This window comes from Columba livia, chromosome 1, assembly GCF_036013475.1.
Source record: "Columba livia isolate bColLiv1 breed racing homer chromosome 1, bColLiv1.pat.W.v2, whole genome shotgun sequence".
In the NCBI taxonomy this organism is placed as follows: Eukaryota; Metazoa; Chordata; class Aves; order Columbiformes; family Columbidae; genus Columba; species Columba livia.
The window spans coordinates 186447788-186459842 of NC_088602.1; the positions used below are offsets into that span (position 1 = coordinate 186447788).

General features: G+C 35.3%; 1 long non-coding RNA gene across 3 annotated transcripts in view; it reads right to left on the bottom strand.

Annotated features, from left to right (window-relative positions):
• LOC110357644 (uncharacterized) overlaps positions 1 to 12055 on the bottom strand; it is a 96019-nt gene that overhangs the window by 16609 nt on the left and 67355 nt on the right. For all 3 annotated transcript variants that reach the window (XR_010469574.1, XR_010469572.1, XR_010469573.1), the window contains 2 exons: positions 10705 to 10809; positions 1861 to 2146 (listed from right to left, as the gene is read on the bottom strand). This is a non-coding gene — a long non-coding RNA (uncharacterized LOC110357644). The remainder of the gene's footprint in view (positions 1 to 1860; positions 2147 to 10704; positions 10810 to 12055) is intronic.

The following is a 12055-nucleotide window of genomic DNA, read 5'->3' on the forward strand; positions in this document are numbered from 1 at the left end:
TTCCAGTCAGTATTAACTTCCATATATCTGTTTGATAATAATGATTCCATTTTAGAGGGAATGATATTTCTAACCTGATGAAATAATCTGACCATCTAGACTTTATATAGTCAATAGATAAAGCAAGCACTTTCTGACATGCTTGTCTTCCACAGTCAGGTGATTTGTATTCCAAAATTCCTTATTTATCTCCCTTCCTATAAGGAAGATGGGGTTTGTTAGTTCTGGCTACATGGATAATCCAGTTCCATTGTTTAAGGATCTAGTTGAGACCAGATCCAATCCTTTGCTCTTACTAGCTTAGGAATGCTAACTTCATGTTTAAACTTTGGTGAAATGGCTCCAAACCTTCAGGGGACTATTCAGAGACTACATACTAGAAGTTTAACTAGTGACTAAATTAGGAGACTTCAGTGTCTTCCAGACAAGTCTTTCTAGGACACCTATCAAAATGGAGCTTGCACACTTAAGGCAATTGATTTTAGTTGTCACTATGAATAACCTCCTTCATGTAGCCTTTCTTCACAGTTTGTCACATATCCTTCACACGCGTGCACACACATGAAGAAAAAAAATAACATAAAGAGCTATGGTAAATCTCCAAGAATAAGTAATATTTAGTATTAGTACTGTTGCAAAACGTTTGTCCTGTCTAGACTCTAGGCATGTGACAGTAAACAGAAGCAATCTCCTCTTTCACCCAAACACTGTGATGGAAAGGGCTAATTTTTCAGTCTATGCATGGCTTCCATCAGGCAGCTGCTTGAATTAAGCTGAGATATGGGGACTCAAAATGATAGCAATGGAAAATCTATCTCTGTGAATGGCAGCAATAATAATTCAGAGAATATTGTCGTGATGAAGCCACACGTTACTGCATTTCCTGCCAGCAGCTGAAGTACCACTTGTTAAAGAGTTCATAGCTGTACAAAAACGTATGTGTACTTCAGTTTGATCTCCCTTTAATATATTATATGCTAGAATAACTATTTTTTTTCCTCCCCTCTCTATAAAATTTAATTTTAGTCAAATTTACTTTTTTATTTTTCACAGAATCACAGAATGTTAGGGACTGGAAGGGACCTCAAAAGATCATCTAGTCCAATCCCCATGCCAGAGCAGGAAAACTATTTTGAAAGAGTTAGACTGTGTTAGCAATGTTGTTATTCTTCCTATCAATACTTCAAATATTATAAAGGGAAGAGAGAATCCTTTCAGTAAAATGCAAAATTCATCACAAACGCATCACACCTTTGTGGGCTTGTTGCATTCCAAGTAATGAGGAGTAGTAATTTCACCCTAAATTAAAATTTCACCCTAAATTAAAAAATAAAAAAGTAATCTGTTTTTTTACTTTATGACAGCATTTATTGACACCATACTTCGTACTAACAAGTACCATCAAAGTTTTTCTAAATAAGAAACCGCAATCTGCAGTGACTGTTTATTTTTTTACAAATTTTGAGGACAGATGATTCAGTTCTAGATCTGAGATGTTCATTTTAACTGCCTAATAATGTAAATAACAGTTGTGTCATTCTTGGAGTCTCGATGTTGCTCTGTCATGCCTACTTGAATTGTTCTCAGCATAATTGATTATCACAATATTGGGGAAATTGGTGAATTTATATAATTTAATTAGATGTCCCATTTACCTAAAAAAGATTCAAAGGGTGTGATCTTGATAACTCAATTGTAAGGTTTCAGTCTGTACCATGAAGACTCTTACCTGTGACTTCAGTTCAGGATCTGGTCATACAAGAAAAAGTTCATATAAACTTCTTAAAGTTGAGAAAGCAAGCTGCACATGGAAATCTGTAAGTTTGTTCAATGCTTAACTTGGAAGCAGTTATTGCTCACCTTTTTCTTTCCTCAGCCTTCTGTTAATTGCCATTCGTATCTCTGGGCATGTACCCAATGCAAGCATACTGGTCCTTGATACAGTCTTTCAGTACCTCTGCAGGATTCCAAGAATGGGATTCCTCCCACATAAATCCAGTAATCCAAGGTGAGCAGATTGTAACAAGCCACTTCTTTAGTTAATGAAGAAAAATAGGCACAATATGAGGTAATAAGATGCAGTCAAAATTATTGGTCAGGTTTATTTCAAGCTGCTCCCATTGTCTGTAAAGGAGAATTTCACCTGCTGAGACATCAAAGTAGATGTGTTCTTTTAGCCAAAAGAATACCCATTGCATTTGACAATATTTTGCACAAAATTATAAGGTTATAAACAGACTTGTACAAGAGGACAAATATTCCAATAATTAAACAATTCAACACTTAGGTAATTGAACAGTGACTTAACCTATACTTATTGTAGCTAATGCAATCTCCTCTGCATTTCCCAGAAGATTAACAAATTCACATTAGTTAATCTCTGAAGGGTGAAAATATTGTGCCAACAATTTTTTTTCCTCATAAATCATGTATCTGAAGAAACTCTGCTGATCTTCTTAGCATCATTATGCTGTAAAACTGATAATCCTCCAGAGAAAATATTAGATACTAAACCACTCTTACAATTAAAACAATGATAATAATAATAATTATGAGAATGTGCAAAATATTTATATGATATATTTATTCTCAGAACGACTCAAATATTCTTAAATATGATTTCTAAAAATAATTTATGTGGTATGTTTCACATATTCTATTTCTTTAGTATACAATGTTTAAAACCAGAAAAAGTGGATCTGAGAGGTCAGTTAGTTTTCTGAAAAGTGCTATTAATTGCTTAGGTGAATTAGAGTATAGAATCACACCAGCAAATAACCCAGGCTTTCAAATCCATGTGAAAGGAAAACAGGTTCATTTCCATATGACAGTTTTGAGGTTGTATTTAGCAAGTTATATTTTATTAAGCTATATTTTTGTGGACTGTACTGCGATTTGGATTCTAATACCTGTATCATTTGAGAAAAAAAGACAGATCTCTCATGTGAACATGCGGGGACATATTCATGTCAGGATCTGTTAACACAGCAAACTAATCTTACTTTCAAAAGTTCCTTAATGGATATCTTAAAAGCTGAGCCATCTCTTTAACTCTGCGATATCAAAGTTCCTTATTAATTGCAGAATCTTTGAGGATTCTTAATATAAATTCATAATTTACCTCATATGTGATTAAGTTACAGCACATATTGATTGTTCTTAAGAACATTCACTTTAAGATGCCAACTGATTATTGCCATAATTTATCACGTTACCTCACAATTTGAAGCAATGAACACAAGTTACTAGAAAAATTTTATTCTTTTTTAGCTAGAATCAATTTTAGAAAAGAAATTATCCATCCCAAGGCAGAGTCTGATCAATATATTAGCATGTAGAAATTAGGTGAAAGTAAACCTGATTTAATTTTGCGGTCCAAAAAGCTATGTCATATACTAAATGTACATAGTAAAGGTGATTTCACATGTGTTTGACCCTGTTTTATCCAACTTTTTTTTTTTTTTTTTAACAAACTAAATCGAAGTCTTTGTTATTTGGCAAATGACCACGAAAATATGTAGAGGAAGCAAGTGAAAGAAAAAGATCCTGAGAGTTTAGTAATGTTCTGCTTAGATGTAATGAATCTGAGCAGTACTTGGGAAGGTTTTTCATCCTGAGTTAGATTTTTGAAATTGTTGGAATTTGACTGGGATCAATTTTCTTCACAGAGTTCATTCCATCTGTTCCCTGAACTAAACAAAATATTGCCACATCTGCTGAAATTTAAATTACTTGAGAATACAACACTCCTTTGCCTTCACAACTTTGCCCTGAACAATCAAGAGCCATGCTTCCAGTTTTACTTAAAAGAAAAAAAGAGCAAAACAATTTGGTTTCTAATACATAATCTAATAGTTTGGTATAAAGATTGCACACTTGTAATCACATCAGGTCAGTTTATCTAATAGATTAAAAGTTTTTCTAGGTGAAATGTTCAAAGACTCAGAATAAAATAACATTGACGTGGTGGCTATGGGGTCTAATTCACACAGAAAGATATTTGGTGGTTATATTTTTGCATGTATTGTAAGTATTGTTTGACTTGATTTGTCTTTTTAATTGATTGTTAATTTCAATTTTTAGACAGCATGCTCTATATCATCTTGAAAAAGCATTAAAATGTAAAAAAGTGTTGTTGATTTTCTTTTCCATTGTTTCAATCAGCTTTATAGCTAGCAAAAAAAAATAATAATAATAATTTTGCAGTTGTGCTTCTAATTCTCCTTCTCACAAGTCACTGGGGCATATGATTTTTGTGTCATCTGAACCAGAATTAACAACCAGGGAGAGCATGAATGTTCCAGCAGTACTCTCTCTATTTGTGTATTGCTAGATCCTGAAACACTTGATTAATTCACTGTATCTGTAGTTTTCCAGTCTGACTCTTGCAAAGTTTATCAATGACTGTGTAATATTAGCTCTGCTCTGAGGACCTTTGTGAAATAAAAACATACCACACATTCATTTCACTTCTTTAGCAACAGCACTATTGATGAAAAGATCCTAAACACTGCAGTGTATTTGGGGTTTGGCCAGCTACACTCATAGGCACGTTCATATGGCAAGTGAATGGCTAAATATTATTGCACTGGTGCCAAAGCAGTTTCCTCTCCTTGGCGGCTGCTAACTAGAAGTCATCTTCCTAAGATCGGTAGGGTGTCTCTCTCCTGCTGGCCTGTGATATTTCTGGGTACTGTCCTGTTTCAGCTAATATCGTTAAGTATTTCCTTCATGCACTGGGCATGTTGATGAAATAAATCCAGCTGAGAAGGAGCACCTGCTATTATAATTTCCCATGCCTATACTGAAAATTTAAATCAAATTTAACTTCAGCAGTTTATGGCTTTCCTTAACTAAAAATGTATGTGAGCCAATGAGAAAAATATCAAGTCAATGTATTTTCATATGTGTTTTTAATGTTGTGGTATTGTGACAAAAGAGAATTCTAAAGATTCATGTGTACCAGTCTGATATATTATTATCAAAGTATATTCTGTGCATTTTCAAATAAGTATTAAGCAGTACGTGTTTGGTTACTTCTATAGAATATCTAGCTGCCAAAATACATCAAGGGTGTAAAATATTTAGAAGGGTACATAACCTTATAGAATCTGGCAAATTTATGTTGCTGCATACTGTGCTGTTCATTTAGGCTCTGTCTGCATTATTTAGAAATTTTCTATGTCATACTCTTGACTGCAATTTCACACACCATGTTATAGTTATCTAAATTCTGACTTTAGGCAACAGGTATCAGAGCTCCATGTAACACGCACTGAGGAAACTGAAGCAAAGGAAGGTTATTGTACTGAGAAGTCAAGGACAAAGAAGTACTTTACTATCATGTCAGACCACTGACAGAGTATCTTGTCAGCTAAGCAGCATTTTTCCTGACTTCCAACTGTTTTCATTTGTAAACAGAACAACAAAACTGTTGTAATGGAAAATGAACACTCTCATATCAAAGTGGAGGTAACACATCATAATGAGCTGTGGTCTCCAACTTTGTTCATTTACAATTTCAATGTAAACATGATGTCTAGAAAAGTTTTATGTGTGGCATCAAATCTTTGAGTCTTCCTCTGTTATGACTTGTTGCATCATTTGTATGGGACAGAGGAGGACCTAGGTCAATTTCTTCATATCAAGCAGTTGAATACTTCAGGCATTTAAAACATGAACTGTGATATCTATGGAACTAACCTTAACACCAAGTTTTATTCTGTAAATCTGAGATCCTGAAGTCCTTCTCTGTTTCCTGAAATGTGGTGCTATATAAACATTTTCATTATTTAAGACTAAGAATTCCTGCCCCTTTTCTTGTAAGGTTTGGCAGAAGGTGTATTAGGATTGAGCACAGTGGGTGGCAAGCTGGCAGATGTTCCTGGTCTGTTTTAGTGAATGCTGAGCTGCAAATGGTGCAGATGAGGAGCTGTAGACTGCTTTTTGTTGCATCTCTTTCAGAGCTGAGTCTCACACAGATAGCCTGGATGGGCAACCATGGAAGTACCTCCCTAAGTAGCTGCACGACCTTAATTGCAAGAAACATGTAAGAAACAGCTCATTTCTGAAACCTTTCAATTCTCTGAGAAGGTTAGTATTTTGATGTCAGTACTCAACCTCAGCAGCAGCTAAAATTTTTCAGATCTGGCTCTTTTTTGACCTGAAAAATCCCTGTGCATCTGTATATATGCTCTTATCTGGAGACCTGAAGTCTGAACTTTGTTGTGGAGGAGACTGATGTATTACGAACACTAGTCAGATATCCCCTCTACAGTCCTGACTGCAGGAGTGACATATCCTGTCTGGAAGGTGGAAAAGTCATCTGGAAAGTAACAGGCTGCATCTGAACTATGTCGGGCTGACACTGGAAGTGAACTTTAATTGCCTGCTTTTGGAAGACTGCTTTAAGCTCAAGGGTTATTTTACAAAATAAAGGCCCTAAGGCTACTTAGAATTGAAGAATCATTTCAGTTGGAAGAGACCCTCAGGATCATCAAGCCCAAACATAACCTAACCTAACCTAACTCTAGCACTAAATCATGTCCCTAAGAACCTCATCTAAACACCTTTTAAACATCTTCAGGGATGGTGACTCAACCACTTCCCTGAGAAGCCTGTTCCAACACCTGACAATCCTTTCCATTAAATTTTTTTCCTAATATCCAATCTAAACCTCCCCTGGCACAACTCGAGGCCATACTTCTCTAGCTTTAAAAGGAGTGAGCCTTGTTCAGTTAGGTGGCTGCCCACCTTGTCTTCCAAGTGATCCAAGAGCTTAAAGTTCAAGTCCGAAGTCAGGCATCAAAGCTAGTGGGAGCTTCTGGAGATCCCAGACATCACTATTTTTTCTACCTGCTCTGAGTGGCTTTCCGTCACCATACACAGATTTTCTAGATTACCTTTCCAAGGAACTTAACTTCTCTATTGAATTGATAGGGAATGAGTTTGCCTGTTTGTGGTGTGAATTATCCTGCTGGGCTATATCTAATTCTAACACAGTGTGAAACCACTTAACCTACATCAGCTCATGATGAATCAAAATGAAAGCAGAATCCATTCAGGTCAACAACGTCAAATTATTATATATCAGTACTATCTCAAGATTGAAGTATAGAGTCGCAGCTCAAGATATGTGGATGGAAGTCCAAACATCACTCCCTAGGATGGTGAAGGATTTCCTCCCTTTAAACACAACTCCAGCAGAACCTATGCCGTGTTCACACACAGCTGTGCCACACTAAAAAACAAAGTTGTTAGGCCAAAAGTCTTATGATGTCATGTTGATAAAACACAAATAAATCCTGAAATGAGTTACAGTGATGTGTTTAATTTCTTTAATACTCAGCATAAGAATGAGGTGAAATGATCCATTCACCACCTTTTCATGATGAAAGAAACCCCAGTGGTGTGTTTTTTCTTTTTTTTTCAGCAGTTGTCATATCTTAATTCAAATGGTTGGTGTTTTATACTTTTTTTGACAGTAGAGGCAGGCTAGTCTGCTAACTCCAGGGTTCACAAAGCCAGCTCTGAAATTTGCACCCTGGCAGGCAGGTGCTGTGCTTGGTGTCATGATGAAGAGATCATGTATCGGTGTTTCAAGCAACTCAGGAAGTAAAAACAAGACAGACTTTTCAAGTCGTATCTATTCCATTTTTCCTTCTAACATACAAGCTCTCCTGATTTGCTTTCATTTGCTCCTTTTTCAGGTAATTTAGTTTATTTTTTTAGCCATTATTCATGTTAAATTTATAGCATTTGATCAGGATACTCACAGCTGGCAATGAGTCAGATCTAAACATTATATCTTACTCATTTTCTCTGTCATTACTGCTAAATGAATTATAGGAGACCGCTGTAATGCAGAAAAGACTTTCTTAAAGTAACCCATGAAAAAAGTTACATAAATCAATGGGAAAGATATGGGAAAACCAAGTTTTTTAATCTTCATTCTAAATCAGTAGGATAAATCCACTGAAGTAAGCTAATTTTGGCAGAGTTAAGAATCTTGTGCCACTGTTTTGTGTTTTAGATTGTGTCTCTTTTCATACATCTTCCAGCATTTATAGATACAAGGAAAAGCTATGAAAATCTATGTCAAATGTGAATGAAGTGTTCTGAAACCATTTCTTTAAGATGGTGAACTTCCCCTTTTAGGATTCAAACTGCTGCTGGATCCTACAACTGACAAACTCATAATTTTTCAGAACAGCCCAAATTTATAATTATTTGTGGTAGATTTAGTTATAGCTATTATCTGACTATAAGAAAGCACTAAATATCATATTTTTATCTTACTGTTCTACTAGGATCAACTTGAAGATGACTGTCTCCAGGCCTCTTAATGCAAGGGAGATAAATGAGTTTCAATAATAATTTCCTGTGCAGCTTTAGGAAATGATGAAGTGCTCGAGTCCCCTTCCAACCAGGATTGACTGTACTGACTAAGGGAACTGAACTGGGACAACAAGTTTTTGCTCCCACTGACACACTGTGCAGGGGGAGGGAGGTTCAGGATTGGGCTAGATAGCAAATTAGGAGCCAGGACTCTTAAACACTGGGCAACTTAAACAGAACAGCAACAAATACTTCCATCCTAATAATGAGTACCATAACATACTCACTGACAAAATGTGCTGCCATGAACCATAGCTATATGAGGTATAAACTATTTTGCCACTGGTATCTACTTTCTAAACAATTTGAATTTGCTTCTTCTTCTTTCCATACCCTTTCCATACCCATTTTGAATATTCCTTAAGAGTAAGCCCAGCTGTTGCTTGGCTCACAGGTAAATTCACCACTGACATAATTCAAACTGATTTTACTGGACTTATCCAAGACTTGATTAAGGCCCAATGCCTGTATTTAAATGGAAGACATTTATGTCATTTAAAAAGTCCATATGTGCAAAGAAGAAACTTATACAAGATCTGCAAAAAGTCCAATGCCTTAAAATGCTTTCTCATCTCCAGGATTTTCCACAGAGATTATTATAACAGCATTTCTTTCTCATCGTAGATCATCTAGGCTAAAATAGTAATAGAATTTCACATTAAGGGCGTAGCTCAAAAATAAAAGGCATACTTCAGTGTTGCTTTCCAAAGATAGATTTCTTACCACTTTTTCAGTTGACTTTACTCTTTCCATCGATTGATCTGACTTTTAAGGACGAAGTGGAGTTGTGTACTTCTAAACAGAGATAATTTTAGTAGTGTTGATCTAATGCAGGGTATTGAGGCTATAATACAAAGCTGACAAGACCATTACAGTCAGTCTGATATATTCAGCCTAATTGCCTTTCATTCAGAGAAATAACTTTGGCCCGGTCACAAGGTATTTAATACTTATACCTTTGGAGTAGTTCAGTAAGTTCATGGTTCTGCACAGCTTTCAGAAGCATGCTCTCCATCAATTAAATTTCCTGCAGCAGGCTGCAACAAATCAGTCCCTGCCTTAACTAGATATTCCAGCACAGTTTTATTGTATAATAAATGGAAGGACTGTTTTTTATTAATAAAACAAGAGGGAACTATTTTTTACTATGCGTTCTAACTTACAAGCATGTGGCCATACCAGAGTGTACAGGAAATGGCTTCAAGTGCCTAATATTATTATAATTACTGTAATTCATCAGCTGCCAAATGAGAAATATGAGCAGTTTTTTTTGTCTGCAAAAATATCTGCTATTGAAACACCTCTGCTGTGCTATCAAGCAAAAACTCAATGATAATGGGTGGAATGAAAGAAGCAGCTTTTCGGGTGCCTTCCTAGAGACCAAAACACAGAAGTAATTTTGACAGCTTGAGGGCTGAACAAATTGGTCCTTATTGCATTTCCTTGTGCAAATTATTTCTAAGTCCTCTATGTCTCTGTGTTCCTCCAGAGAAATAACACTTTTAAAGTCAGTAGGCTAATGAGCCTGGTACTATTAGAGCTGGGGTTTTGCAGACTTTTGACTTGGTTGATTGACTTTTTAACTGACTTCTACAAAAAATTTATTTTCTCTCTGCCAAGCACCTATTAAGTGCTCCAGCATAATAATTTGATGGTGAATGGTGAGGTGTAGAAATTGGCAGACTGGTATCAAAAGTTGTTAAGGAAAAAACTGTGAATACTCCTACTTCATCTCTCTCTCTAGCCCTGCAGGTGGGTTTTTTGGTTTGTTTGTTTGTTTGTTTGTTTGTTTGTTTGTTTGTTTTTCCTAATTAACACTTACAGAGAGTAATTATTTGGAAGATATTCAGACAGCTAACTAATTTCTTAGAAATAAAACAATGAATTATTAGAAGAGGATGAACACAAGTCATGGTCCACATGATCTCTTAAGCTTTGTTTCTGTAGGAAAAAAGACTAATAAAATAGGTACAAAAAAGACTTTCTTTTCAATACTGTTTGTAAAAATAAGAGAATAAATGGGTTAGAGAAATGTGCTTGACAAATGCATAAAGAACATGAATGAGTAGGGCCATCTGAGGCAAAAGTTGTTGCTAAGCATGAGGACACTAGCTAAACCTCAGCTGAATCCTAATCATGCTTCTTTATCTCTTGGAGGTCATTGCTGCTTGTGTTAGAGGTGAAATTGCCAGGGCTTTCTGAGGTCTTCGACTGGAAATCAGTCCTTCTGAAACAGCTGAGAGTTTGTTAGTGGAAGCACAGGCAAGTCTGAAACCTCCTTATTAGCACACTGTAGCATGTACATACCAGAGCCTACAATACCATGATTTTGCAGAGTTGCACTGCCCTTCACCCTGTCTTCTCCACCTCCAGAGTGCTCATGGGACTGTCTGTAGGCTCAGAGGTTAAGTACTGGACAAGAAAAGTAAAGCATGTAGTTAACTGTTAACATGTGCTAGTTTCCAAGTGAAAAAAATATTGCAGTTAAAGAGAATCTGTTCTTTGTCTTTATATAATTTTAAAAACCCACAACCAAAACCTATTTCAAATAAAGAATTAAAATGGAACAGCTGGTGTAATTTGTTTGCCTTCTTATGTAAAACGTCATCTTCAAATGACTGATATGGAAGTGTTACCTATTTAAATAAGAAGTTAAAGATGATTGCTGACCTGTTAAATTAACTCTGTGACTTGAAAGCTGTAGGTACAGAGTCAACTTTATAGTCACTTTACAAATTATTTTAATGAAAATATAATTCGTTACCAAAAGTCATTCACATGTACGTCTGAAAGTTCTTTGTATTACTCCAAATAGTTATTTCACTTTTGCTTAGCACAGGTATAACAAGGCCTCATGATTGCAAATGTTAGAAAAAACTTCATAGATAAGAAGACTAACTACTATAAATATTAGTTTAACCTGAACAATCAAGCTTTAGTTTTGAGCTGTGGTTATCATATTTTCATAATAATTTCAGTGAGATATGTAATTGTATATCCAGGACAACACACACATATTTGTAAGCGTGTCAAATATCTGGTTTTACACTTTTAAATAAAACATACTTGTAGGAAAAGAGCATTACAACCCATTAGAGTTATTATTTTCCAAAGCAAAATAATATTCAAGTAAAATTCAACAATTATTTGATTGACATTTATATAAAGGGGTCATGTAGATAAATCATTAACATTTCCCTTGGAAAGACCACATAAGAGATTCAAACAACTTCTTTAATTTTGAAAAGTATATTTTATATCCACACAGTGTAGGAGTGATTATTTCTTTTCAAGTGCTCTTAATTTCTGTGGACTATGTATATATAGCGTGTGAAAACCTTAAAAAGTTATGCAAGCATAGGGTTCTCAGATTTTCAGGTGGCAAATGTCACTCGGTACATTCTGTAAGTGTAAATCAGGTGAAAAATCAGTAGCTGAAGGAAATTAAGAATACTAAGGCAAATAAACAAAAAACATTTATATACATATTTTCTTCATAGGAGAAATTAATTTCTGTGTAAGTGACAACTAATTCTTTTACTTCTTTCTTACACAGATCAGTTCAAATGTGAAATGGTGTACCTGCTGAAATTAGTGGCAATATAATTGTGTAATTTCAATTTTTTGTTTTTTGACCATGGGAATGTCATTAATAATG